Consider the following 26,106-nt stretch of genomic DNA (forward strand, 5'->3'; position numbering starts at 1 on the left):
AAACTCCAGAAGAGACTCCAGCGGATCCAGAACACCTCAGCACGACTCATCCTGGACATCCCCCGCCGCAGCCACATATCCGGACACCTGAGAGATCTGCACTGGCTCCCGGTCAACAAAAGAATCACCTTCTGGCTCGTCACACACGCACACAAAGCCCTACACAACCAAGGCCCAGGATACCTAAACAGCCGCCTCAACTTCTACGCTCCCAAACGCCAGCTTCGATCGACCAGCCACGCCCTCGCCGCCGTCCCCCGCATCCGAAGAGCCACCACAGGAGGAAGGTCCTTCTCCTACCTGGCCGCCAAGACTTGGAACTCCCTCCCGGCCCACCTCCGCCTGACCCAAGACCACCTCGCCTTCAGGAAGCAGCTCAAGACCTGGCTGTTCGAGCGGTAGTGGACCCCCTCCCCCCAGCGCCTTGAGACCCTCCGGGTGAGTAGTGCGCTATATAAATGTTTTGATTGATTGATTGATTGGCAGTGACCCTCAGTTGTAGACCCGGCCCTGAAAAATAAGTGCCGGTGCTAAGCACCGGAAAGCACCGGCACAAATTAAGCACTGGATTAGAGATTTTCCTGTTTTCGCAAGTGACTTAGTCTGTTTTAAAAAGTATGTACATCACATAAGACTTAAGCAAAATATTATCCCTAAGGTTGCCAAGGTTAGGAGTGTTCCTGTCTTAGTGAGAGAGAGCATGAAGTGTTAGCTGAACAAACTCCTGGCCAGGGGTATCATCCAAGAAGTTGAGGCAACAGAGTGGGTCTCTCCGGTAGTGATGGCACGTAAGGCCAATGGTGAGGCCCGACTCTGTGTGGACTTGAGGGAACTCAACAGAGCGGTGGTCGTTGACCACTACCCTCTACCCAATATTGCTGAAATTTTGTGTTCCCTTGAAGGGGCGAACCACTTTTCTTTATTGGACTTAACCTCTGCTTACCACCAGGTTAGGCACACTTCTTCTCAAGAATACACGACCTTTGTGACACCGTTTGGTACGTTTACGTTTCTAAGAATGCCATTTGGACTAATTTCGTTTGCCTCCATTTCTCAAAGGGTAATGGACGGCATTCTTGGAGATTTAAAGGGTGTGAAGGTGTATCTGGACGACGTGCTCATTTTTGGAGTTGATTTGGAACAACATGATTTGAGGTTGAAGTCTGTTTTAGGGATGTTACAAGATGCGAGACTCACCCTTCCAGCTGACAAATGTAAGTTCAATGTCAAGGAAATTGAGTACCTTGGACATTTTGTTTCAGCAGAAGGAATCAAACCCAAGAAAAGCTCTTGTGAATTCCACTCTCAATTTGGTTCACCCTGTACCAAGGATGAGCTTATAAAATGTTTGGGTATGGCTGAATTTGATCATAAATTCATCCAGAATTTTGCAGGAAAAACCTTGTCCCTAAGGTCATTGTTGAAGAAAGGGAGTGAATTTGAATGGTCAAAAGATTGTGAAAAGGAATTCATTGGTATTAAGAATCACCTCAACAATGCACCATGCCTGAGTAGTTTTGACCCTGCAAAATCGTCTTTTCTCATGACTGATGCCAGCTCAACTGGTCTTGGGGCAGTACTGTTAAAAAGGTAGATGGTTAGAAAAAACATATTGTTCATCTCCAGGCCTCTAAGAGGTGCAGAATGCAATTAATCTGTTATTGAGAAGGAGGCGCTGGGTGTGTTCTGGGCGGTGCGCAAGTTAAGAACATTTTTATGGGGTACAAGATTTAAGATTCTATCTGACCACAAACCGTTCAAAGAGGTTTTAACCAAGAAGGGCATAGATTTTGTCTCTCACCACATTCGCAAGTGGGTGGTTGCTCTTCAAGAATTTGATTTTGAATTATTGTATTTACCTGGTTCTAACAATGTTCTCGCAGACTGTCTTTCAAGACTTGGCTTTTTGGATGATGACACGATTGATGATATTGAGTGGTTTGCAGGAGAAGACTTGGAAGAGGGTGTGAATGTGTGTTTGATCAGTGAAGGTGTTGGTTCGGAAAATGAATGGATGGAACACCTTGTTGGTGATGTGACTCTACAAAAGGTCATCGCCATGGTGAAAGGTGGTTGGTGTGATAAGAGGGACTGTGATGATCTGCTCAAGGGTTTTTGGCATGTCAAGGAGGATTTGACTGTTGTAGATGGTTTACTTATGCATGGAAGTAAGCTTATTCCACCACTTGTTTTAAGGGAGAAATTGGTTGGGAGTGCTTATGCCTCTCACATGGGCAAGGAGAGAATCAGGGCCCACCATGGATGTTTTTGTAGAAAGACTTGTTCGGGAGTGTGCAGAGTGTGCTAATTGTGACAAGTCGTTCAAGTGTAGAACACAACCAATGGTGGTTAGAGAGCAGGCTGCTTCTCTTTGGTCTGACATTTCCATAGACATTTTAGGGGCCAGTGAAGTTGAGATCATAAGATCGTTGTGTCATTGTGTGCACTGACTTGTTTTCACGGTGGCCGGAGGTTAAGATTGTGAACTCAGTTGAGTCTGTTGTTGTTGTTGTAGAGTTTTTGGATGAACATTTTGAGCGAGAAGGCTTCCCACAAACCATTTTGTCTGATAATGGGGTTCAATTTACTTCTCGTTTCGTGGAGGATTTCTGCCTTCAAGGGGTATTAGACACAAGACATCTGCCCTGTATCACCCACAAAGTAATAGTGTGGTTGAAAGGTTTATCAAGGTTCTTAAGGAAGCTATGCAACAGGCTAGGTCTTGTGGTGATTGCTGGGAGGTTGCTGTAAGAACAAAGGTAAGAGAATATCGTTTCACTCCCCATTCCTCAACAGGTGTAGCTCCCTTTCAGCTGTTTAAAGGTAGAATTGCGAATGTGGAAATGGCTCCCTCTTGGGTTTCTGCAAAGAGAGCGTTGGTTGATGAAAAGGTGGGTAGCACGGATGGTTGGAAGGATATAGAGAAAGGTAAGATGGATGAAAGGAAAATCCGTTATGATATGAGAAAGGCTGTGAAGAGTACGATAATTGAAGTTTGTGACTGGGTCAAGATCAAGTTGCCAAGGAAAAACTTCTGGTATGTCCAAATTCAGTCAGCCAATTCAGGTCATCAAGGTGTTTAAGAATGCCATAAAAACGAGTGATCACAGAATTTGGAATTTGGACAGAGTGGCAAAATACTGCTCACCACCTGTGTTCCCCACCACTGGTTCCTCTTCGCAGTTGGTGGAACAAGAATCTGAGGTTCCTGAGAGGTGTTTAAGACCGCTTCATTTGAAGTGTGTTACTCTTCGTTTTCAAGATTTTGTTTCTTAATGTATTTGTGTTTTGTACAACTTGTTTATTCCATGCCTTTCTTTATCTTTTTGGTTTAATTATCTTTATTGTTTTTCTGTTTGTTTATAAAGGGGGAGGTGATGTGATGTTCTGCACCTTCTTGTCAGCCACAGATTCCTGGTTCTAGAATGTGGTGAAGGTTGCCTAGCACTGTTTGAACTGTGAGAGCAGTTACGCCTGACTAGCTGCTGGATGGGGTCTCAAAGGTGATTCTTGCTTGAATAAAGTCTACTCACTTTATCAACTTTAGCTTGGACCTTTTATTGTGAGAGACCCACTTCTACATCTGGAGCATGCAAACTTTTCTAGTGAATTAAGCACCAAGGTGCCCTGGAGAAGCAGGGAGATGAAAACCACAAGAATGTGGCTACTTAAGGCGCTGTAGGAAATAGTAAACTAATCAAAAGGAACATGCACTTTCTTACAGGAGCACTTGAAGATATCACAAGTCTCATGGCAGTTCAAGAATGCAATATATGGAACAATGAGCCACACATACCCAAACTGCGGTCACAATTTGAAACCAGTAAATTATCTTGCAGACCGACCTATGTACTAACACGTTGGTACTAAAAGTAATGATTTGGAAGCGGTCCTGGAAAAACCTGCCTAATGAGTATTCATTAGGCAGTTAACGACTCCCTCTGATTAGCTGCAAAGAAGTCTTTATGGGAAGAAAAAGTATACAACTCTTCCCAAGCCAATTAAAAACACTATAGGGCAGCACTAAAGTGCTCCAGAGGTACCTTTTATGCATGGCCGTTCAACTACGCACAGCCAACTCATGAGAGGCCAACTCAACAAGCATCTCATGAGAGGCAAACACAATGGACAATAACTGCCTCATATTGTGCAGGGGAGACAATGGAGAAAGGGGTTCAACAGTTAAGGTGGATGCCCATTTCTGATGCTCCACTCAGCACCTCTAACAAGCGCTACTCACAGCAGACATTTAAACACAGTGTTTTGGACAGCTCCAATACCACTACAAGTGGTTGCACTCAGTCAAAGGTCTAGGAGGAAATGAAAAAGAAGGAAAATAATGTTTCTCTGCCGTGTAGTATGGTATGTAATTTAAGCATAAATTAGATTACAAAAGATAGGAAAGCAGAGGATATAGAAGGGAGGCATATGAGGGAAGATGCGGAGGCAGTAAGGGACAAATCACAAATGGGCGGGAGAAAGTGGCCAGGCTCTACGGAGTGGGAGTGCAGTAAGAGGCAGCGTCGAATTGGTAACGCGGGCACGAGGTGCCGGTATCTGAATTCCTACTGTGGGCTGCTTTTTTGGGCAGCCTGGGGGACCAATTTGGGAGGTGTCTGTGTTCGATGCCACCAGAGGCCCAGTGGATGCCTGAGTGGCCTTACTGGAGGCAGATGGGCGTCCATTACCTCCCTTTTACATTCTATCAACAGCAGAGGTGTCACTCCCTTTCTCTCGCTGGGCCGGCCCATTAATGCATGCATAGTGAGCGGGGCAGGGGGCCTGAGCAGACGTGGCCTCACTTATTTGCAGGTGTGTTTCACCAGTGCAAATTAATCCGTGCGTTTTTTTTAATCTCCCCCCTCCTTTTTTTAATAACATTTTGCAGAGACAGTGGTTTGGCAGAAGGGCAATATGCAAATGTGGGCCACTTTTTTTAGCGTGCCCGGGCCAATTTTTAATCCCAATCCGACTAAAGTAAGAGGTGAAGTAGAGGACTGAGAAATAAAGAGAAGAAACATAGCCGGGGCGAGCTAAACTGGTGTGGAAAAGGAGAAAGTAAGGTTATACTGACAGGAAAAGGATAAAACAGAGAAAGGACGGAATTAGGTTATAACGAGCACGGGAATGGAGGTAAAAAATTACGCGTGGTCAAAGTAAAGTCCAGCGCGGTGGTTTTAGCACGAAGAAAAGAGAAGGGGGCGTGCACCTCGAGAAGCGAGGAGCCTGGTTGGCCGGAGGGGTGGAGCTCTTCATGTCTCACTGATTAAGCGTGAGGGTGACGCTTCCGATAGATGGAGGCACTTCCTGTTTGCTTTCGGTGCGCGTGTCCGTTGTTAAATTCTGAGGCGGCCTCCGACAAACTGAAGAGCAGCAGGGTTGTTTCTCCGCCGCCCGAGTAGGCGAACGAGCGGTCCGTGCCACAGTGGGTGCGACACGGTGTGCCTGGCCCTGCCTACCCGGGGAGGGCATCGCCACACCGAGGAACTTGCAGCACGAGCTGCGAACTGAGGGAGGATATTCTCCTTACAGTGGGCGTCGCACTGAGAGTCTGCGCAGGTGACGGGATGCACCGAGGTCCCTCAACGCTGAAAAAAGTTGTGGGCACCACCTAGTGTCTGTTAACTCAGGACTGCTACTCTGGGGGGCTTTCAGTACTCGGGGTGCTGCACCCTGCTGTTTCACTTCACTTCACTGCACAGTCTCAGCTGCGCGACCCGCCTCCCCTGGGCTGGTGTGTGAGTATCTCATTCTTTCTCGCTTTGTGATAGATATACAGAACCGATATCGAATCAACAATTGTGTTTTGAAGAAATAGAGGATTTGACTACACTTGCACATTTTACCATGCAAGTTAAGCAGTGCTGTATTACATAGCTGCTTTTTACTATTTAATAATGCAGTTATGCTTTTTTTGCTAGAACTATTTTTACAAGTAGTGCCGAAGTACGTTTGTATTATAAATATCATTGCTTTGGGTTTCTGTACATACTGGAAGAAAGAGAAGGCACGTATCTGCTGTTGTGCAGCACAGATACGTTGTAAAGACCTTCAAGTCTGGGCACGATGTGTCTTTGCATAGAATCACACACCGAGCATCTAACAGAGGATGCGTGCAGGGATGCAGAGACGACTGCTGACAGACTGATCTAATATTGTAGCCTGTTATAGACCGGCAAGAATGTTTTGCTTTTGACTGATGGGCATAGACTACTGTTGAGGTGGTTCATACTTAAGCTGCTGCTGTCAGTCTGGGACAAGGTTCTGATGAAAGATACAGGCTGCTGTCAGGGTAGGACTGCGACAGAAAATAGACTAAAATAAGTGCCCACCATTAGTAAATTAAAAAACTTAAAAGTGTGCCGTGTTTGCAAAATGGGACAGGTTTGATCGTGTGGAGGCATGCTGTATAAGTGTTTTGCAAGGCACAGGAGATTGTGTGGATTTGAGCTTGCTGAAGGCAATGTTTTTTTTTAATACTCGTGAAATCAACAGTAACAAGCACTGGCGTTGCTAATAGGTCTCGTAATAGGAAAGTTGGAGCTATTGGTTTTGTAAATGACAAAGCCCTTTATGTTTTTAAAATGAACACAAAAATAAAAGGCATTGTTATTTGCAATTGTAATAGCTCCAACTTTCCTACTGCGAGACCTATTGGCAACGCCAGTGCTTTTTTTTTTAGGGCCAAAGGACCTAAATACTCGGTAATTTACGTCCTTAACGTCACAGGCAAAAAAAACACACTGTTCGATTTGCCAAAAACGACTGTAGAAATCCTTACGACAATGCATCTCAGGGATTGAGTTGCTGTTTAAATGTCACGTTTTACTTCTTCCATTGCTTAACGGTGTTTACTTTTCTACAGACGACGTACTTCTGAGTAGAGGCGTGCACAATTTTAATTTCTGTCTGGGTAATTACGTAAAATGATAAGTAGATTATACAAAATTGTGTGAAACGTAAATCTGGCATTAGTCCGCTTTTTTTCCTATTGTGAAGTGCACCTTACGTCTAAAATTGATGCAAGGGCGCGCTTCCGGTCAAAAAAGAGCAACAAAGACACACGTGCTGCCAACATGTGTCACTCCTGTTCTGTCTCCTTGCATGTTCTGGTGCTGCGGCGGTAGGATTTTTATTTTATCTGGGTGCCACCAATTACAGCATGTGGTGTAATGCAATGGCATAAATGCGTCAGTGGGTCATAAATGCTCATCCAATCCTTGGCCTCTCTGCAGAGTGCGCAGATTGATGGTCACTTGTGTGACAATTGCAAGTGCCATTTTTTGTGAAAGTGTGAGGTAGGTATGCACAGTTGTTGAGATGTTGATAACGCAAATGCTGTGTTTACAGTAGAGGGCGCATGTGTGAGAGGGAGGGGAGTGACGCAAGCCAGCAGAAGGACAAAGAGGAGACGCAGTGATGACGTTGAAGGAGATGATGTGTGAGAAATGCCCATAGAAGATTTCATATAGATGTGTTGGGCGGGGGGGGGGGGGGGGGGTGTATGAGAGAGTGAGACACCGTGGAGAACAGTCTTGTAAAAGGACAGCCTCAGAGTGGTTGTGTGATTCACATTAAACCCACATAAGGTGGCAGCAGGCATGCCTTGTGAAGAAGAAAACTCACACACGGCGGCACACTTTGTGAAGCACTCACAACACGTGTGCACAGGCCCTGCACTATACTGTCTTTACAGCACGCCACTGAGGAATGGTGACCCTGGGAAGGGCAGACGATTTAACATCTCTTTAACCAAGAAAACCCTAACGCTTTCGGAGAGTAGCTGTTTCCAGCCGCGGTCTGAAGGTGGTGATGACCTGACCACTCCGGCCACCGGAGGTTTCAGCGCCTCTCAGATGCGGTCTAGATGCTAGGAGGAGGCTCTCCTGCTCGGCAGGTTTATGCGCCTGCTGCCCACACGCCTGCGGATGGCAGACAACGCGAATGCAATCTGGGACAACCCTACCTTACTCAATGAGTAGCATTACAGTACTATCTGTTAGAATTACGCCAAGGGTTCGCATCGCTAGCACTAAATGAAATATTATTATTAAGCGGCCAGAATTATAGTACAATCACGGTTCACCCGCTTGGTCGCATTGTATGATCTTGGGCAAATGACTCCACGTCCGCGTAGCGAAGTTTCCATCCGAAAGCCAGTTTTCAGTGCTGTGCTAAACTCAACCTTTGCATTTATTCAGACCATGCAGCGGAACGCCAGGGCTGCCAGTTCTTTGGGAATCACAGAAACGCTCACAAACAAGCAACGGGCTGTGCGAAAGCAACTTGAGCACTGAGAAACAGAGGAAACAAGCACTGGTTAGGGAGATGCGTGGAGGGAAGCCGGATGGGGGCGGGAGAGCCTGGTGGGGGGGGCGGGAATGCCAGCGAAGGGAGGAGAAGTGTGGCAGGCAGAAAAGGCGCGGAGGGAAGCCGGAGATGTGTTGGGCGGGGGGGGGGGGAAGTGTATGAGAGAGTGAGACACCGTGGAGAACAATCTTGTAAAAGGACAGCCTCAGAGTGGTTGTGTGATTCACATTAAACCCAAAGTAATACAGAGGCAGCGGAGAAAGTGTGGGGAGGCAGGTGAAAGAACAATGAGAAAGACAACTCAGATAGAAGGGAACACAGGCGTTAGAGAGAGGCAGAGACAAGTTAGACTGAACTGTCTGTTCAGAGAGTGGGTTGGTGGGTAGGTAAACAAGACGGAGGGAAGGCAGAGAAGGGGAGGGGGGAGGAGAAATGCGACACGGTGTGAAGCAGCAGGGGCCTTTGAAGTGAAGCTAAGCTTCACTTCAAAGGTGTGGGAGGAGTGCTGCTACGGCCTGGGGGAAGCTGGCTGGGGAGGGGGAGGAGAAATGCAAGTTTATGGCCCAAAAGCGCGTGCCTGTGGCCACGTGAACGTAATGAAAACCGCAGCAAAAAGCCCGAGGTTTCACGAGGATTTTGAGCACTTGAATTCTCGATCCCTCAATGCGCTTGCGCGCATTGTAGGTCACGAGACCTAAAAACTGGACCTACAGACCATAAGCTCTGAATACAGTTTTCTAGATTTTCAATTTTTAGCATTAGTTTAGAACTTGCATCAAGTTTTGTGGTTTCTGACAACTCCTTTTTGGAACAGGGTCCACTCTGGTCTCTTCCTGTGATCTGAAAACTAGTCCGGTCATTAAAGTCCTTATGGGGATCTACTCTAAATGGAGCAATTTTACTGTAAAAGGTGATGTTCATCCTGCAAGCCACATAAAACTAGCTACCATACTCAGCAGCTAGTTGACGCTGTAATGCATCATTATTCCGAAATTGCATGGATACTATTTTCCTCGCCCATGAATCTCCCCTGAATGCTATAGTCCCCGTATTATCGTCCCATCCCATGGACGTAGTTTCTTGTCCCATCAAAGATAAATGGATTTCGTCTTAGTCTTTTACCTCGGAGACATTGTATTTCTCTCACCAGTGATTTATGCATGCCATCTACCTCCTATTCCAATGTATTTTTTCCCAATAATAATGTCCATGGATGTCATCGTCATTACATAGCAGAGTGTTTTGGGTGTTCTCTTAGTCCAATACTAATTTCCCAGGGTTGGCATAATCTCTAACTCCAGTGTCTGAAGGATGCCATCTCCCCCATACTTACTGCAGGAATGTTAATACCTGCTCATAAATCTTTCTTATGAAAGACATCACTTTCTTATACCAATATCCATGGTTGATGGAACTATGGCTATAGACCATTTAGAACTCAGCAGCTAGAATCACTCACAACCTCCCTTGCCGCACTCACTTCACCTGAATGAGCTCCACTGACTCCCCATTCACAAATGAGCACAAGTCGGACTTCTCACTCACACCTTCAAGGCTCTACATAACACTGGCCAAGCATAACTTAGCAATCACATCTGCTTTCACAAACCTTCCATAAACACACACTCGCCTGGAATCCTACTTGCACCAGTCCCACGCATATGGAAAACTAGATCTGGCTGTCAAGCCTTCTCCTACATCGTTCTTTAAGTGTGGAATGACCTGGCTCTACACATCATAGCCGCCTCCTCACTTCTTTAATTCCTCATGAAGCTGAAGTCCTGGCTTTTCGAGTAGTCCCACTAGGCCTTAAATTTCCCTGGGCTCACAGCTGGCCATCTCCAGTATATTGTCTTGGGGGATAGTGTGATATACAAATCTGCATAATATGCAGCAACGCAGGGCCACATTATGTAACAGTGTTGACAAAATTATACAGTAGGAAAGGGAAAATTTGGCGGCATAATGCTGTGCAATGTGTTACAGAATTGTATTGTTATTTTGTCATTTCTATGCATATTAATACTGTTTGGGCAAAGTTGCACATGCAGGAAGCACTAGAAGTTTTAGATTTGGCAACACAGAATTGGGGTCAAGAGGACATAACCTACCCGGGCATCAAGAAAGCAATCAATAAACAATGCTATCAATTGTCAAGAGAAAGTGATCTAGCACATTTTGAGAGTGTAAGTGGTCAATCTGGGCTGAACTCAGACAAGACGGAGGTCCTCATCCTCGGACCCACATCATCAGCCTGGGACGACTCCTGGTGGCCCACATCGCTAGGCGCAGCCCAGGAACCCACAGACCACGCACGCAACCTCGACTCCACCCTCTCCATGACTAGGCAAGTCAACGCCGTCTCCGCATCCTGCTTCAACACCCTCTGAATGTTCCGCAGAATCTTCAAATGGATCCCCACCTACAATAGAAAAACCGTCACTCAGGCCCTCATCACCAGCAGACTAGACTACGGGAACGCCCTCTACTCAGGAACTACAAACAAGCTCCTGAGACGACTATAACGAATCCAGAACGCCTCGGCTCGAATGATCCTCGACGTCCCCCGCCGCAGCCACATCACACCCCACCTGAGAGCCCTGCACTGGCTCCCCGTCAACAAGAGGATCACCTTCAAACTCCTCATCCACGCACACAAAGCACTACACAACACCGGACCCACCTACCTCAACAACCGACTCAGCTTCCACACCCCTACCCGAAGCCTCCGCTCAGCCAACCTCTCCCTCGCCACAGTCCCACAGCCGGCGGAAGATCCTTCTCCTACCTCGCCGCCAAGACCTGGAACACTCTCCCAACCAACCTACGACAGACTCAGGACCTACTGGCCTTCAGAAGACTCCTCAAGACCTGGCTCTTCGACCAGTAGCGCCCACCCCCCCAGCGCCTTGAGACCCTCACAGGTGTGTAGCGGGCTTTATAAATGTAATGATAGATTGAATGATTGATCGTTTCGTACATGGAGCACAAATCTCAGCCTTACTTACCTTCACCAAGCACTGGGGAGAAAGGCCCTAAAAACATTCAGGGGCCAGACTAGTGCCTCTCCCAATAAAATAACTAAATCCGGAGTGGAAAGCCAAAAAACACAAAATCAGCTGTAGAATCTGCAATTTCAAAACAGAATCATTACTACATCTGACGTGCTGCTGTCCGAGTCTGTTACAATCTTGTCTGAAGCTACTAAAGCCAATATGGCCACGCAAAGGTGTTCGGATAGTAAAAGAAGCTGTTGTGGCTTTATTTTCCTGCACTCTACCGACCGACCTCGCCAGTCTCAGAAGATATATGGAAGAAGTGCGTTCCAGACTTGTTAAAGAATAAGATCACATCAACCGCGAGAAAACAGACTCGCAGTGGACAGACGAAGACACTCTTTCCTCATAACGCTTTATACATAATTTAATTGATTAATTTTTGAATTTTCCATATTTTACTTGTACTTTCCATGGAATTAAATTGGGTATAATTGTAAATGAATTTCTCTTAATGTTCTGCTTTTAAATTACTCTGTTATATTGCAAATGGTTTTTAAGTAACTGTGCAATAAAATAAATATACAATAACTAGTGCCCATTTAACCCCAAAATACAGCAATCAGCAACTGAATGATCTTCAGTTTGTTTTTTTAAACTTTATTTATTATTTTCCAAAAGAAATGCAAAAATAAAGGTGAGCATACATGTTGAAAACATACAGATGATTCATAATGTGTCACTCTAGTCACATACATGTAGTATACAATAATCTGAACATGCTCAAATGTCATTCCTGGGCCAGGGTGAAAGGCACATAGAGGGACGCAATACCAATGGTAGACCTCGGAGGGAGCGGAACCCCACATTGGTATCAACTGGATATGAACATTGCCCGAGCCTCCCAATCAACTGGAAGAAATGGCTAAAAGAAACAGGGGTACCGTACAATGTGTTATACAAATCGAGTGACAAAGTTAGTGACCCTGCACAATCCTTCAACCAATCCCCTCGGGAACCACAGCATGAGTAGGGGAAGTCTGGCCCCCGGCCATGGCGCTGGTGATATATGAGCGGAACGGGCCCCAAATGTCGATGGGTCTGGATGTAGAGGGAACCATGGTGGAGTATTCCTCACTGTTGGCGTTGCAGTGCGCCATGCTCCGGAGCCAGGAACTGTGTAACGGGGGGCGCCAGTCACACCATCGCAATGCTACCTCGCGCTTAGCCAATAAAAAACTCAGCGCCGCTAGTCTACGCACCGCCCTCGGAAATTCGGCCATGTATCCCAAAAGGGCAATCTCAGGGATAGGAACCAGATTCAGGAATAGCATATCACTAAGTGTGCGGTGCACCCGGGACCAATAATCATGGAGCACTGGGCATGACCACGAAAGGTGCGCAAAGTCCGCAAATGGCCCACCGCACTTGGGGCAAGCGTGGGGTCTTGCTGGGTCTATTTTATGCAGTCGCGCTGGAGTGTAGTATAATCTACGTAAGAATTTAAAGTGTAGAAGCTTATGTTTACTATTGAGAGAGATGTCTTTGGTCGCCCTACAGCACCACTGCCACTGATCGTCTCAAATAGGGTAGCCCAAATCTGCCTCCCATGCGGCCCGCACCCCTTGATCCGGGGAAGGGAGAAGGTCGCAGCACATATGATATAACTTAGATACTAAATGATTGCCTGATGGGTGTTGAATAAGAAAGGTGAGGGGGTCATCTCCTCAGGAGGGAGGGGGAACGAGGGGAATGAGGCACGCAGTAAAGAGCGTAGTCTAGTTAGCACAAAGGAGTCCATAAACGTTCCCTCCGTAAAGCGATGATCCTCTGTAAGTGAGAAGGCATGGCCGTCAGGGAACAAGTCACCAACGGTGGAAATGTGGAATTTGGTTAATGTTTGCCGTACCACAGATTCCCCAGTTATTGGTAGCCAGGTGGGATTGGGCAATGGGAGGGCCGGGGAGTACAGCTGGGTAAGACCAATAAGTCGGCGCAGTCTTCCCCACGCCCAACAAGTCGATGAAACTGTTTGAATATCTCGTGGGTCTCTAGGAAAGCCCGACGGCAGAGTGGTGGATAGCGACCCCGGCAAAACCAAGTCGGCTTCCGGTTTCAAATAAATAATCCGGGCGTCAGGGTGGAACCATGGGTATGCGTAGGAACATTGTACTACCAAAAAATAAAGATAAAAATCAGGGACACCAAGTCCACCACGCTCATATGGGAGTGTCAACACGTGCCAAGACACACGTGGAGTCTTGTTTCTCCACACTAGCTTTAATAATAAGGAACGTAACTGAGTGAAAAAATTTTTTGTGAGGGGTACAGGTATATTATGGAACAAATATAAAAACCGTGGCAGTACTATCATTTTAATGATTGCGACGCGCCCGGCCATGGATAAAGGGAATCAATTCAATCGTTCAATCTGGCCCTCCAGGGCAGTCAGCGCGGTGCCGTAGTTTAGTCTGATGATGGATTCTGTATCTAAATGTACATGGACTCCCAAGTATTTCACCGAGTCCCGGTTCCACGTGAGGGGGAAGGGGCTGGGCCATTCAACTGTACTGGGTGTGAGTGGGAATATTACAGACTTATGCCAGTTTATACGTAGGCCCGAAAACTTGCCAAATCGGGTTATTTCCAAGATCAAAGGTTCAAGGTTGATCTGGGGCTACCTGACATAGAGGATGGTGTCATCGCATAAAGCGAAATCAAGAGTGGGCCTGTGCGAAACTGGAGGCCGCGGTGTAAATTCCTCTCCTGAAAATGTCGGACCAATGGGTCCATCGCTAAAATGTACAGTAGTGGCGACAGGGGGCAACCTTGACGAGTGCCACGCGTCAGGCGGAACTGGTTAGTGATAGTACCATTTAGGCGCAGCCTGGCCGTGGGAAGAGTATACAATAACTCCACTGTGTTCACTAAGCATTCAGGTATTCCCATACGGCGCATCACAGACATAATGAATGGCCACTCTAAAGAGTCAAACGCCTTCTCGGCATCTAGTAGAATCGCCACAGCCGGGGTGGCAGGGTCAACACGGTGCAGAATGGAAAAAAGGGTGCGGAGATTGAGTGAGGTGGAGCGATGCGGAACAAAGCCAGATTGGGCTGGGGATATAATGGACTCCATTAGTAGCGAAAGGCGGATGGCGATGACTTTCGCTAGGATCTTGTAGTCTAGGTTTAATAAAGATAGAGGGCGATAAGATCCACATAGAGTGGCGTCCTTTCCCGGCTTGGGCAAAAGCACAATGACCGCCTCCCTAAGAGTGGGGGGCAGACAACCCGTTTCGAGGGCTTCGGCATACACCTCCACCAAGCGGGGAGCCAACAGATCTTTATAGGCCTTGTAAAAATCGGCCGAAAAACCATCTAATCCAGGGGCTGAAGACCCTTTCATGGAGTCAATAGCCTCGATGATATTGTCCGGCGTGATAGGATCGGCCAGAAAGTCTTTCATCCAGTTATCCAAGTACACCATTGCTATCTCATTAAGGTAATTCCCTCGGTCAGTGGTGTCATCAGCTAACGTAGATGTGTACAAAGATGTGTAATAAGACAAAAAGGCATCACAGATTTCAGGTGTGGTGCGCAGAGTGTCCCCTGTCGGTCCTTTGAGTTCTGTGATGTAGGAAGATTTGTAAGGGGGGCGAAGTAAGTGTGCCAACAATTTGCCCGGTCGATCGCCCTCACCATGTTGCCTAGCCGTGTGTGACCGAACCAGAAATCTATGTTTCCTGTCGGCCTCCTCTCTAAACTCCACCATCAATTGTAAGCGCTTAATCTCCCTCTCCTTTGTATGTTGTCGAAGTTGTTCTGCATCTAGCATGGCTATGTCGCGTTCTATCCGGGACAGGGTCGCGCGAACATCGCGCAGCACGCAAGTATGTTTAGCGATGCACACTCCCCTGATCGTTGCCTTAAATCCCTTCCACAGGACAGCCCAGGTGTCAACCGTACCCGTGTTGAGCTCGAAATACTCCTCAATGGCCCCCCTAATTTCTTCCGTGAAAACTGGATCTGATAAAGATTTCCCGGGGAAGCGCCACTGTCTTTCATAACCACCCGTCCTGGGAATCTGCAGTCTCAGTACTATGGGAGAATGATCCGATAGGGTACGTGGGAGCGTAAGGAGGTCGTCAACCCACCCAACCACTTCCGGGGAAATCAGCCAATAGTCGATCCTGGTCCAGGTGTCATGAAACCCTGAGTAGTGTGAGTAAGCCGGTGAAGAGGCATGCAAATTCGCCTCGATGTCTATGAGGGAAAAGTGGGAGCATATATCAAGAAGGACTGGGCGTGAGTGGGGTTTAGTGTCTGGGGTAGATAATGTACAGTCTCTGGACGGATTAAGCAGCAGATTACAATCGCCACCGATTAGCAACAAACCTGGGTCCGAGTTCAGCAGATGTACCTGCAACTCATTGAAAAAAGCAGGAGTGTCTGTGTTAGGGCCATAGACTCCAACGAGTGTGATCTTGTGGCTCAAGAGGGTCCCCGCAACAATGACATATCTGCCCTCTTTGTCAATGTCTGTGTGAGTTAGCACAAAAGGTATCCGCTTATGTATACAAATAGCAACCACCCTGGAATATCTGCTATAGTGGGAGAAGAAGCGGTGTGTTCCCCAGCTTCTGGCAACTTGTGAAGCAGCATCCGATGATAAATGAGTTTCTTGCAGGAAGACTACGTCAATCCTATGTCTAGCAATGTAATTAAAAACTTGCTTACACTAACTGGCGTTGTTTAGTCCCCTAACATTCCAGGGCATCAACGAGAGTTCAGAGGGGCCCAGCTGTTACCCTAATCTGGCCATGAGTACAGGGAGAGGAAAGTTGACCTATGACATGAGCAGCTCAGCGCGAGAAGTGCAGTTGTGAAAACGTCGTGACACATTCTAAAAAAACCAAACCCCACTCCCACCCCCCACCCAACCTCTCACGAACCCCAAAGAGGAAAACCCAACCCTATGTGACGGTGAAATGTAACATTATGTGCAGTAAAAGTACATTGTAAACTAAGTCCACCGCAGTAAGTAAATCAACAAATACTCAGAAAATAAAGGCGGTCGCCATTGGGGGTAGCAACGCCACGCCATCCGGGTTAACCAATTCAAATATCCATGTAACAACCAAACCAGCGGACCTTCAGACAGTTCCCGAATTGTCCAAGCCATAAGAGGAGAATCATGGGCAAGAGTCTAAGTATCAGCCGGGGCCTGAGCTCGAAAACAGATCCACGCTGTGTTGGGAATCTCCCTGTGCCGGGGAGGGTGCTCTGGAGTTAGCAGCAGCCTGAGTGCCTCTGGACTTATAAGAGTGACAAAACTCCTGGACCTTCTTCGGGGTGTAAAAAATGCGGGCCCTGCCGGCTACTTCCACCCTTAGGCGCGCGGGGTAAAGCATACCATACTTAAGACCTAAATTACGTAGAGTAGCCCCAGTGTATTTTCGGCGTGCCTCTTGAGCCATAAGGGTGAAGTCTGGATAAAAGGACAGGGAATCGCCTTGCCATCGTATCTCCCCTTTCTCACTAGCCGCTCGGAGGGCAGCATCTCGATCCCTGAAGTTCATGATCCTGGCTAAGATGGGACGCGGCGGCTGACTCGGTTTTGGTCGGGGACCCAGGGACCGGTGGGCCCACTCCACCACAAACCCTGGGGTAAATTGATCCCTGCCGAACAGGTCTACGAGTAGTTTTTCCACAAAGACATCCATCCGACCAGTTTGGGTAGATTCCGCCACACCTAAAATACGAACGTTATTGCGTCGCCCGCGTGCTTCTAAGTCCTCATTTTTTATGGCCACTTCCTTTAGGATCTTTTCAACTCGCTCAAGTCGCTTCAGGGCTTTGGCGTCCGCGTCCTCAATATCGGAAACACGGGCTTCGACAACATCTAGGCGATGATCAACCCCCAAGCCGGACCGGAAGAAGCGAGCCCAAGCCCCCAGTGCCCCAAGCGAACGCGGGGTGAAAGGCAACGCGCCCCCGGCGCGGAACTCACCGGAAGGCCAGGCGCAGAAAGAGAGGACGCCGGTGGGGTGGCGCTCCGTATCCTCCGCCGAATAAACCCTTACGGGGCACCCCCGAGCCCAAGACAGATGTCGGATGGCGGCGAATCGCCGCTGCTACAGGATGGAGGTGCAGAGCGGGATCAGTTCTGGCTTAGGACCGCAGGATGGAGTATATTGGCCGCCCGGACGGCGGAGCTTCAGTCGAAAGCGGCCATCTTGGTCGCCTCCGTGGCCACGCCCCCGAAAGATCTTCAGTTAACCTTTTCAAAGGGTCTGCAAAGAGACAGAACCATAGTTTGGTGTTTTTTTTAGTAAGTTGATCTGTTTGAGCTACAAACATATTTTATGCATTTTTAGCAGCCTTGACTGAGCATTGTATCACATTACTCTTAGCATCGCACTACTCTTGTTCTGTCTCGCATCATGAGGTTTCTAAATTACCTTGATCTGGGTGTAAATATAACCAGTTATGCAGTTATGTTTTTAAAGGCGTCATTGATTACTTTCAAGATGTTAATTAAGTTACCTTTGTAATTTCTCACCTAACAGCTAAACATTAATTCATACTTGCATATTCTTAACAACACTTAAAATTGATGTTTCCTTAAAACAGCAAAAATCACTGTGAAGACTCATTTAGGCTAATCACCACAGCAGTGTGGGGTAGCTCGGTTTCCTATGAGGGAAGAATATATTGTTTAAGAGGTGTTAGTGAAAGTGAGACTCCGCCATGGAAAGGCATGCAGTAAATCTCCGCGGTTTTTGTCCGCCTGCCATTGTAATATGCCCCTATGTTTGTAGTAGACAAATGTTGAGCATGGTGTTCCTGGAAGTCATGTGAATAACACAATCGGTTTCTTCATGTGCCTGTCTCCTTTGCAGCATTCACTCTTGCGTAGTGCTTTTTTTTATTTACTTAAAGCATGTCTAAAAACATCTAAAAGCACATTTACCAACAATGGATATTTATGGGCCAGATGTACAACTCTTCCAATTCGTTTTGTCACTTGCAATTTGAGACTTGCAAAATGGAATTTACAACAGTGTGTCAGACACTGTTTGCAATTCCTAATGGGGTGCAAATTGCCTGCCTCATTTAAATTTATGTGGCAGTTGTAATTTATGACCCCATTGGGAATGGCTAGCACTTCCAGGAATAGAGTCAGAAGACTACCATGTCTGTGACTGATTTTTAAATAGTAGAAAAAAAAATGCAGCACGTTTTCCTTAAAGGAAAACAGGATCGGTTAAAAAAAAAACAAAAAAAAGTTTCTGTTTAATTTTTTAAGAGTAGGCAGTGGTCTGTGGGACCACTGCCTGCTCTTAAAAAATATTTTCACTGACCTGGGGACGCCTTCCCGTTTGGGAGTGGCTTACCACTCTTTTGAAATGGGTGGTAAACTGCCAATGTTTTGCAACCGCAATTGAGGTCGCAAAACATTTGTACATTGAAGTATGACCCCCCTATTAGGAAGGGACGTTTAATAGCCAGTGGCAAACCCTATTTTGCGAGTCGGTCATCGGATACCGACTCGCAAAATGGGGTTTGGACATAGGCAGGCCTATTTTGCGGTCGCAAGCGGGCTGATTGTCCATTTGCGACTGTAGAAAACGGTCGTACATCTGCCCCTAAGTGTTGTAGAGTGCTGAATGTCTAAAGGCTTATAATGTCCAAAATGTGAGACCTGTTGGCTGGGCCAGTGCTTGTTTTTATTGCACTGTGTTGCTGGCGAGGAGTTTTGCTTTTCACTGGTCAGCAATGCAGACATGAGTTTTGCTACGCGGAACTCCATGAAGTTACAAAAAAACTCAGCGAATTTCCGCAAGTGGCAGAGTGCAGTGCGAACTGCAGTTTGTGCTGGTATTCCTGACGCTCGGGTAGAAATTCTACCCAAGCGGCAGCTCACGCTCACAAACTTACCGTTCTCAATCACAAACTTACCGTTCACGTTTGCGAGCGGGGGAAATATTCCTCTGCACATAGCGAAGCAGAGTTTTCTGCGCTCCGGCATCGGAGGATCCTAATATGGATACAGTTGCTGATTGCGGCTGCTGTCTGGGATCTGATGTAGTGGTAGATGTGATTACTGCTGTAGTTCCTACTATAGATGCAAACCAACATCTCTGGGAGTGCCCAAACCCACATTTGAAAATACTTCTCATGCAAGAAGAAAAAGGCAACGTATATATTGAGACCTGTCCAAACAATCCCTTTTGACAGGCCAAAACCTTCCGATTAAATATTTAGAAGTCCCTCCTATGTAGACATTATTGCCCATAAGGCAGAGGGCATGGATTTAAAAGTAGAACATGTAAAAATGTATTGTTAAACATGTCCCTGCAGTTCAAAATGCAAAAAAATCGATCTTCACTGTGTAAAGGCTGGCTGTCCATAGGAAAACACTGGGTTACATTATTACATTTAATAATGCAAATTTTCGTTTGGAAAAATAATGATACAACTATATTTCATGATTATTAAAAAATCCAATAGTGAAGTTGGATTTTTGATAAATGTTTAGGGAAAGATACTTTTAGAAAGTTACCTTTTCCCTGCCTGAAGCCTCTGGAGGCCCCTTCGGATTTGGTCTGCCACTTCTGCCAGCCAGTATTTTGCATCTGAATAGGTGTAAATGTGTGTAAGTAGAACCCTGTACATCAGGCTTGATCTTCCGTAAAAGATTCCCTTCCTAACATCAATTTAGCAGAGTAGTAAATTAATAAGTAACTGGGACCACTCAATAACTGAGTTCTAGATCAAGAGAAAAAGTTAAATGGTTTTATTACAGAAATTTCAAAATCAAGCAATACAGAATAAATGTCACGAAGATTCAAATGCAGACTAATACAGAGCAATCCCAATCTTAAATAGTTCAAAGTGAACATCAAAATTAGAAGAGAAACGGCCTGCTGTGAAGTGGTCGGGGTGTCGGGATCTGCCAAGTGGGGGTTGGGTTGTGTGCTCGGGAGGTATTTCATGCATTGTTGTGTTGTGATGAAGCTCAACAAAAGGAATAAAAAACATTGGAAGAGAGAAGGACAGCATCCAGTGTAAGAAGTTCAAAAAGCTAATTTCTGTCACACTCCCAGAATCAAGGAGTTCTTAAACACAATTCTTGCCTAGAAAGTTAGCTAAAATCACAGCTACAGCATGGCATGATCCAATTTTCGTAGCAAACCAGAATAACTCATGTCAGTAACATTATACGTTAACCGTATCCCCTTTCTAAAAAAGCATCCTGCTTTTCCATGCCGCTGTCACCTTGAGATATTTAAACTAATGAAACATTCAGACCTTGAACCTTTGCACTGATGAATAAAACTAGGTTCAGCAATGGAACTACAGCATCAGGACCTTTGAAAGAAATGTTAAAGTTAGGAACACTAGAAAATTAATTCAGAGCACAACAGAATAATTACAACAACATGTCCTACTTATACAGAGCTGTGGGGAGAGAAGATGTGCCGGGGACCCTGATGGTGGGGGTGAATATAGCAGTGAAATCAGAGACAACAGAAGCATCCATTTTATCCTGTTAATAAACATACTTCTATTTGTTGCATTAAACTGATTCCATCTGTAATCCTATTAATTCAGTCTTTGCGTATTGGCTCCAGCGTAAAAATCATGAATACTTATTATTGTTGCCCAACAATATAAGTTTTTAAAAACATTCTAACAAATGGGCAGAGATTGCCCTCTTTATCTGACAGAATATGCAGGGAGGGCAGGGAGCCTTCTTTTTGCATCACATTGTCAAATTCCACTTTAATGTCAAATTCTGTTTGACAGGTCTGCAGTGGTTTTAAATATAACACTTGAGGCACACCTCCAAGAAGCATCTCCTGTCCCAGGCAAGTGTTTGCTGACACCTGGAAAGGGCCCATCCTTTGTTTCCCAGCCAAACAGTCTCCAATCACAATGGGCCTAATTGTTAAATTAGAGTATCAAATCCCGATTGACAGATCTGCTGGGGTTTTACCTATACACATTTGGGGCACACTTCAAAGGGTGAAGACAGAATACCAAAACAGTTCCTGTGTATCCACTGTGTGGTTGCTGAAACCCCTACTTTTTGTTTTAAAAGACTTCTGCCTTTGGGTTTTTTATTGACACAGTGACTTGCACCCCTGAAGTTACTCACAATAAAGAAGACACTTGTTTTAAAGATTCCTCTATGTCGTGGTGAATTCTGGCACTTGCCACAATCCCACACTGGGTTTTAGTGTTAGATGTGGTAAGACACTAAGATACCCATAGTATCAATAAGCAGGGCAGGAATGGGAACTGAAAGCAGCCCTGGCAAATCTTTCCAGAGCAGCCCCCATATGCCCCCCAAGAAAAATTTGGAAAAAGACAGACCGAAATGGTGCATTTTACAGCACATTTTTCATTACATATTTAATTGTATTAACTTTTAAAGCACAGTATATAGTAGATGATGACCTTAAAGAGCACCAAGTTATCCAGTCATATGTACCCATAGACATTCTTACAGAAATCACCAAAAATAGAGGTTTCAGCTTGCCATATGTAGCATTTTTATAATTTCAGCGTAATTATGAGTGACATTTCAAATATGTGATACAGCAGAGCACAGAAAATTGAGGTATTCGGCTGATGGAAAACCCTCAGTTTACTGCCCAGCGAGCCTTGGGCTTTAAATTCTTAAGGAAGCCCTTTCATCTCAGGTGGCCTGTCAGAGGCAGAATCAAGCTATGAGCCTCAAACTCTGCAGGGTGGCTGGAGGGTGACATCACTTGTTGTGTCACAAAAAAGCTCTCCATTCAGTTATTGTGCTAATTATTGCCATGGCCTCCTTATTGTGTCATAAATACCTTTGGATAGTGCCTAAAAAGCAGTCCTCAATCCTCAATGCAGACCAGCTAGTAAAAGACCTAAATACAAAATTAACAGGATGGCGCAATCAGGGTTTTGTCTTTGAGAAATGTTTTACAGTACAAGAAACACAACATGCATGGGCAATATTAGCTGTGAGGCAGTGTACCGTTCTCCCTAATTAATCTTGTCCAAATAGGTAGAGTAATGCTTAACTGTGAATGCACTAGACATTAAAACAGATGTAGAAAATCCTCACCCTGCTCTTTGACTGGTCTCAGTCTCCTATGGACCCCCAGTCAGTTTTTATGCTGTGAGCAGGGAGGGTGGGCTGCATTCGTAAATAATATATGGCTGTAAAAGTCCACATTTGTAAAGCGGACAATCACCCGTAAGGGTCTCTAGGCGCTGGGGGCCGTCGGGAAGATTAAGCGAGCTATTGCCCAGAGTCACATGGTGCTGGGCTAACCTGTAGATTGCATTAGGACCCTTAAAATCCTTTTCTTTTACTCACAACCTTTTTGCCTGATGCTTCAGAGCTGTTGCTTACTCCAAATTAATTTAAACCTATTTACACCTCACTCTAAACCTATAACTAGTGTCCGTGAATAGACCATATGGACCAGCTCAGTGAGGCAGGCTCCCATCTCTGAGGGCGATTTCTTCCCGGCCCGTTTCATACTTTTTGATCCTAATGTTTCATTAGTGAGTATGATTTTCCTCTGGTCAGCAGAGTAATGAAATAGGCAATTTTGAAAAAGACATTAAAAAAGGAGCAGGTGCTGTCGCGATAAATCGGACACATAGTAAGTTGAAAAAGATGTAGACTTTTGATTTGACTGAAAACAATGAAATGCACAGTTACACCACTGTGGGTGAAGTTGGGAGGTTATGTATGCTGCTTTTTAGGGCTCGTGCCTGCGTTGCAGTGCGCAGCATTGCTCGTGCAGCAAGATCACTTTTGTATGGGGTTCTGAAAGCTGCTCACATTCTCGTGCGTGTGATCAGGCTTTCGCCGACTCGCCATTCGCTTCAGCGTGTTTTAAAAAAAAAGAAAAGCACGCAATTGGGCAAAGGCGGGCGCATGTCCAGCCTTTGCAACGCCCATTCCTGTCCGTGGCTAGCACGCGCAGCAGCGCGCGTTTGCCTCGCTGCCACGCTCCCTCCCACCCGCTCCTCTGTGGTCCTCGCGCATTACTGTTTTTGTTGCTTACTTGTTAATCTAACTGCCGTAAACAGTGTCCTGTTTTCTATATCGTTCTTGCATATATTGCCTGAATAAGGCGGGGGGATGCAAACGCCTTTAACTAATTTTTACGTACGAAGCAGGGGAATAAATCGCAAAGCAACGTCTATTTCCAGTATTTACTAATTAGTACATTGCACACTTTACACAAATCTATTCATATTTTTTTTGTGAAGTGAGTTTTTTTTTTATAATTCTTTTTATTGAAGAAATAAAAAGGATAAACAATAACAGGTGGCTTACATCACGGAATGAAGGATCAATAATATACATACAGGGGATTTAGACGGAGAATCATCAATAAAGTCTGTACACCTGTTACAACTGGTATGTGGTCGCACTACAATCAGGATAGTCAAACGAAACGTCTACCACCACCCCCACCTCCCCAGGAAAACAGGATAAACATTGAGTAACAGGCCAGAGTAGAAGGGAGGGGGAAGGGTGCAGCAATAAGAAGGTTACAATGTTACATCCACATACCGAACACAGTGATAAATTAAGCAACAATTGGCTACCTCACGTAAGTAATATCTCCACCAGAACCCGTCTATCCCATTACGCGAATCCGCTACTCAGTAAGACCACCTATATCAGGATTTCGAAGGATTTCAAACATAAAACTAGAAATACTAACGAGACAAACACCCCTCCCCCCACCCTGCACCCCAGCATATGGCTTGTGCCCTATCCCCAACTAGCTGTGTGCCTGTCGCCCCATCTAACTAGGTACTAAATGTAGTAAAACTTGGAGGAGAACATCTCAGTATGGGCCCCCGGTCCCCCCTCGCCCCCCCCGCCAGAACCAAAAATCCCCGTAATAAACACTCAACTCCAATGAAAAGCAAATGTAAAACTAAACAGGGGGAAACAGTAGTCACCACCCTACCTCCCGTAAATACAATAGTAACGAATCCCACTTAAGAAAACCCATGGTGCCAAACCCCAACAATCAGTCTCATCCTTGACCCTTCCGATCAGTCGTGCAAGTCCCTTCCAGACAAGTTTTCGTCTCCGCAGGATAGTCGAAGTGTGAAAACAGTTCAGTAAAGTTCTGTATGAGGCGAAGCAAAGTTGTAGAGTCTCTGGGAACCCTATCGGCATCCACGATGACCCTCATCGACATGAGCTCCCAATGTCGTTGTTTCTGTGATGATGGTGAAAACGTCGAAGAGGGAAAAAACACTGAATCGTTCCATAGATAGTTCCCATTAAAAGTGTCCGGAAGGGGGGCAACAATTACATCACACTCATTAGGCGATGATGGTGGGCTTGGCAATCCGTAAAGCACGTCGAGTACACGGTTGTCGGCCATCACATTGCCATGAAGCTCCGACACCTCTCGTGGCACAGGGCCCACTGCCGTTACAAGAACCGCCGTGGGTGATATAAGCTGATCAGAATAATGAAACGGTGCAGGGTCCGGTCCCACTTGTCCAGGTCCATGTGCAACCGCAATCATTTTCCGGACAATGGACTCCACATGGGAATGGAGTGCCCCGATAGCTGCCAATACAGATCGTATCGACGGTTCAGACTCAGTCCGTCCCATCGAAGCTTGTTCCGAAACACCCATGTTCGTGTCCCCCGAGGCCCGGCCTACCCCGGGGGAATCGGCAAATTTTGGGACGGACTGTCGCGGAGGGAGACCGAGGACTTACCAAGGTCGCGATCCAGGCTCCGGTGCCATAAGCGTAGATCCCAACTCGGCAAACACCGGTGGAGGCAAACCGGGTCTCCGGGCCAGGGACCCACACCCACAGCGCACTGTCGTGCCTCATCAACCCTCCGTCGATTGTAAGCTGGAGCAACAACCGCCGTCGAAATCGGGCTTAAAATGTTTCCCACGTCTAAGGACCGGACGCTGATGATCACCCACAGCCGATGTTGTTCAACTGGAACCCGGCTGGGCCAGTACTCGAGTCCCCGGCTCACAAGCTGGTGTAGGCCCCGAACTAAAACTCGACGTAACTTCGTCCACAAAGCTGGGAGAGCTCCCGGTATCGCACCAAAATATAACGTAGCAGTTCACAAACCCAGAGGCAGTGTGGAAATTCAGGATCTGTAGCAGGATTATCCGGCGGAGGACGGAGGTTGGTGGAGCCGGGAGCCTGCATCTTGGTTGCAAGCGTAGCTCCTCCTCGAAGTGAGTTTTTTTAAACTACGTACCACCAGTAATTTTACCACAAATTGTATTTAATTTCTTGTTTTTTTGGCGGTGTTGCCCGTGCACTAGTGCCATGACAAATTATTTTACAAATGCAATCTCACATTCTGTGTGGGATGCAAGTCTTTGCTGCAAACGGAAGTCATCACACCCCTCCCGCTGTGCCCCCGCTGCTGGTGCTACACATCACAGGCCCCACGGAAAGAGGGAGGTTCTCACAGGAGCCCTGATGAGGGCAGCCATGTGGCAGGCAGATGTGGGCAGCGTCTGCAGTCCAAGACATGAAACACCTGGGGGTGGGGGCGGGGGTGTGAGGAAGGATGAAGTGATATGGGAGAGATGATTAGAAACCTGTGATTGGAGAAGACTAGTGACGGTTGGACCAAGAGATGCACAAACCTACGTGCTACACACACAATAATTAAAACACTGACAAGTAAACATAATCATCGGGATAAACACAATCACAGCAGCCCATACACATATGCACAACAAAAGACAAACACACTTCTAAACAAGCGTACA

The 26,106-nt window shown here is 46.3% G+C and overlaps 1 protein-coding gene across 2 annotated transcripts in view; it reads left to right on the forward strand.

Moving 5' to 3' along the window:
* The first annotated feature begins 5,269 nt into the window (after positions 1–5,269).
* Positions 5,270–26,106, forward strand: part of LOC144823754 (uncharacterized) — a 63,071-nt gene continuing 42,234 nt past the window's right edge. The window contains exon 1 of one of the 2 annotated variants that reach the window (XM_078682557.1): positions 5,270–5,738. The gene's annotated coding sequence lies outside the window, so the exon portion shown is untranslated. The remainder of the gene's footprint in view (positions 5,739–26,106) is intronic. The other variant, XM_078682558.1, reaches the window with a different exon arrangement.

This window comes from Lissotriton helveticus, chromosome 3_1 (assembly GCF_964261635.1).
Source record: "Lissotriton helveticus chromosome 3_1, aLisHel1.1, whole genome shotgun sequence".
Taxonomy (NCBI): Eukaryota; Metazoa; Chordata; class Amphibia; order Caudata; family Salamandridae; genus Lissotriton; species Lissotriton helveticus.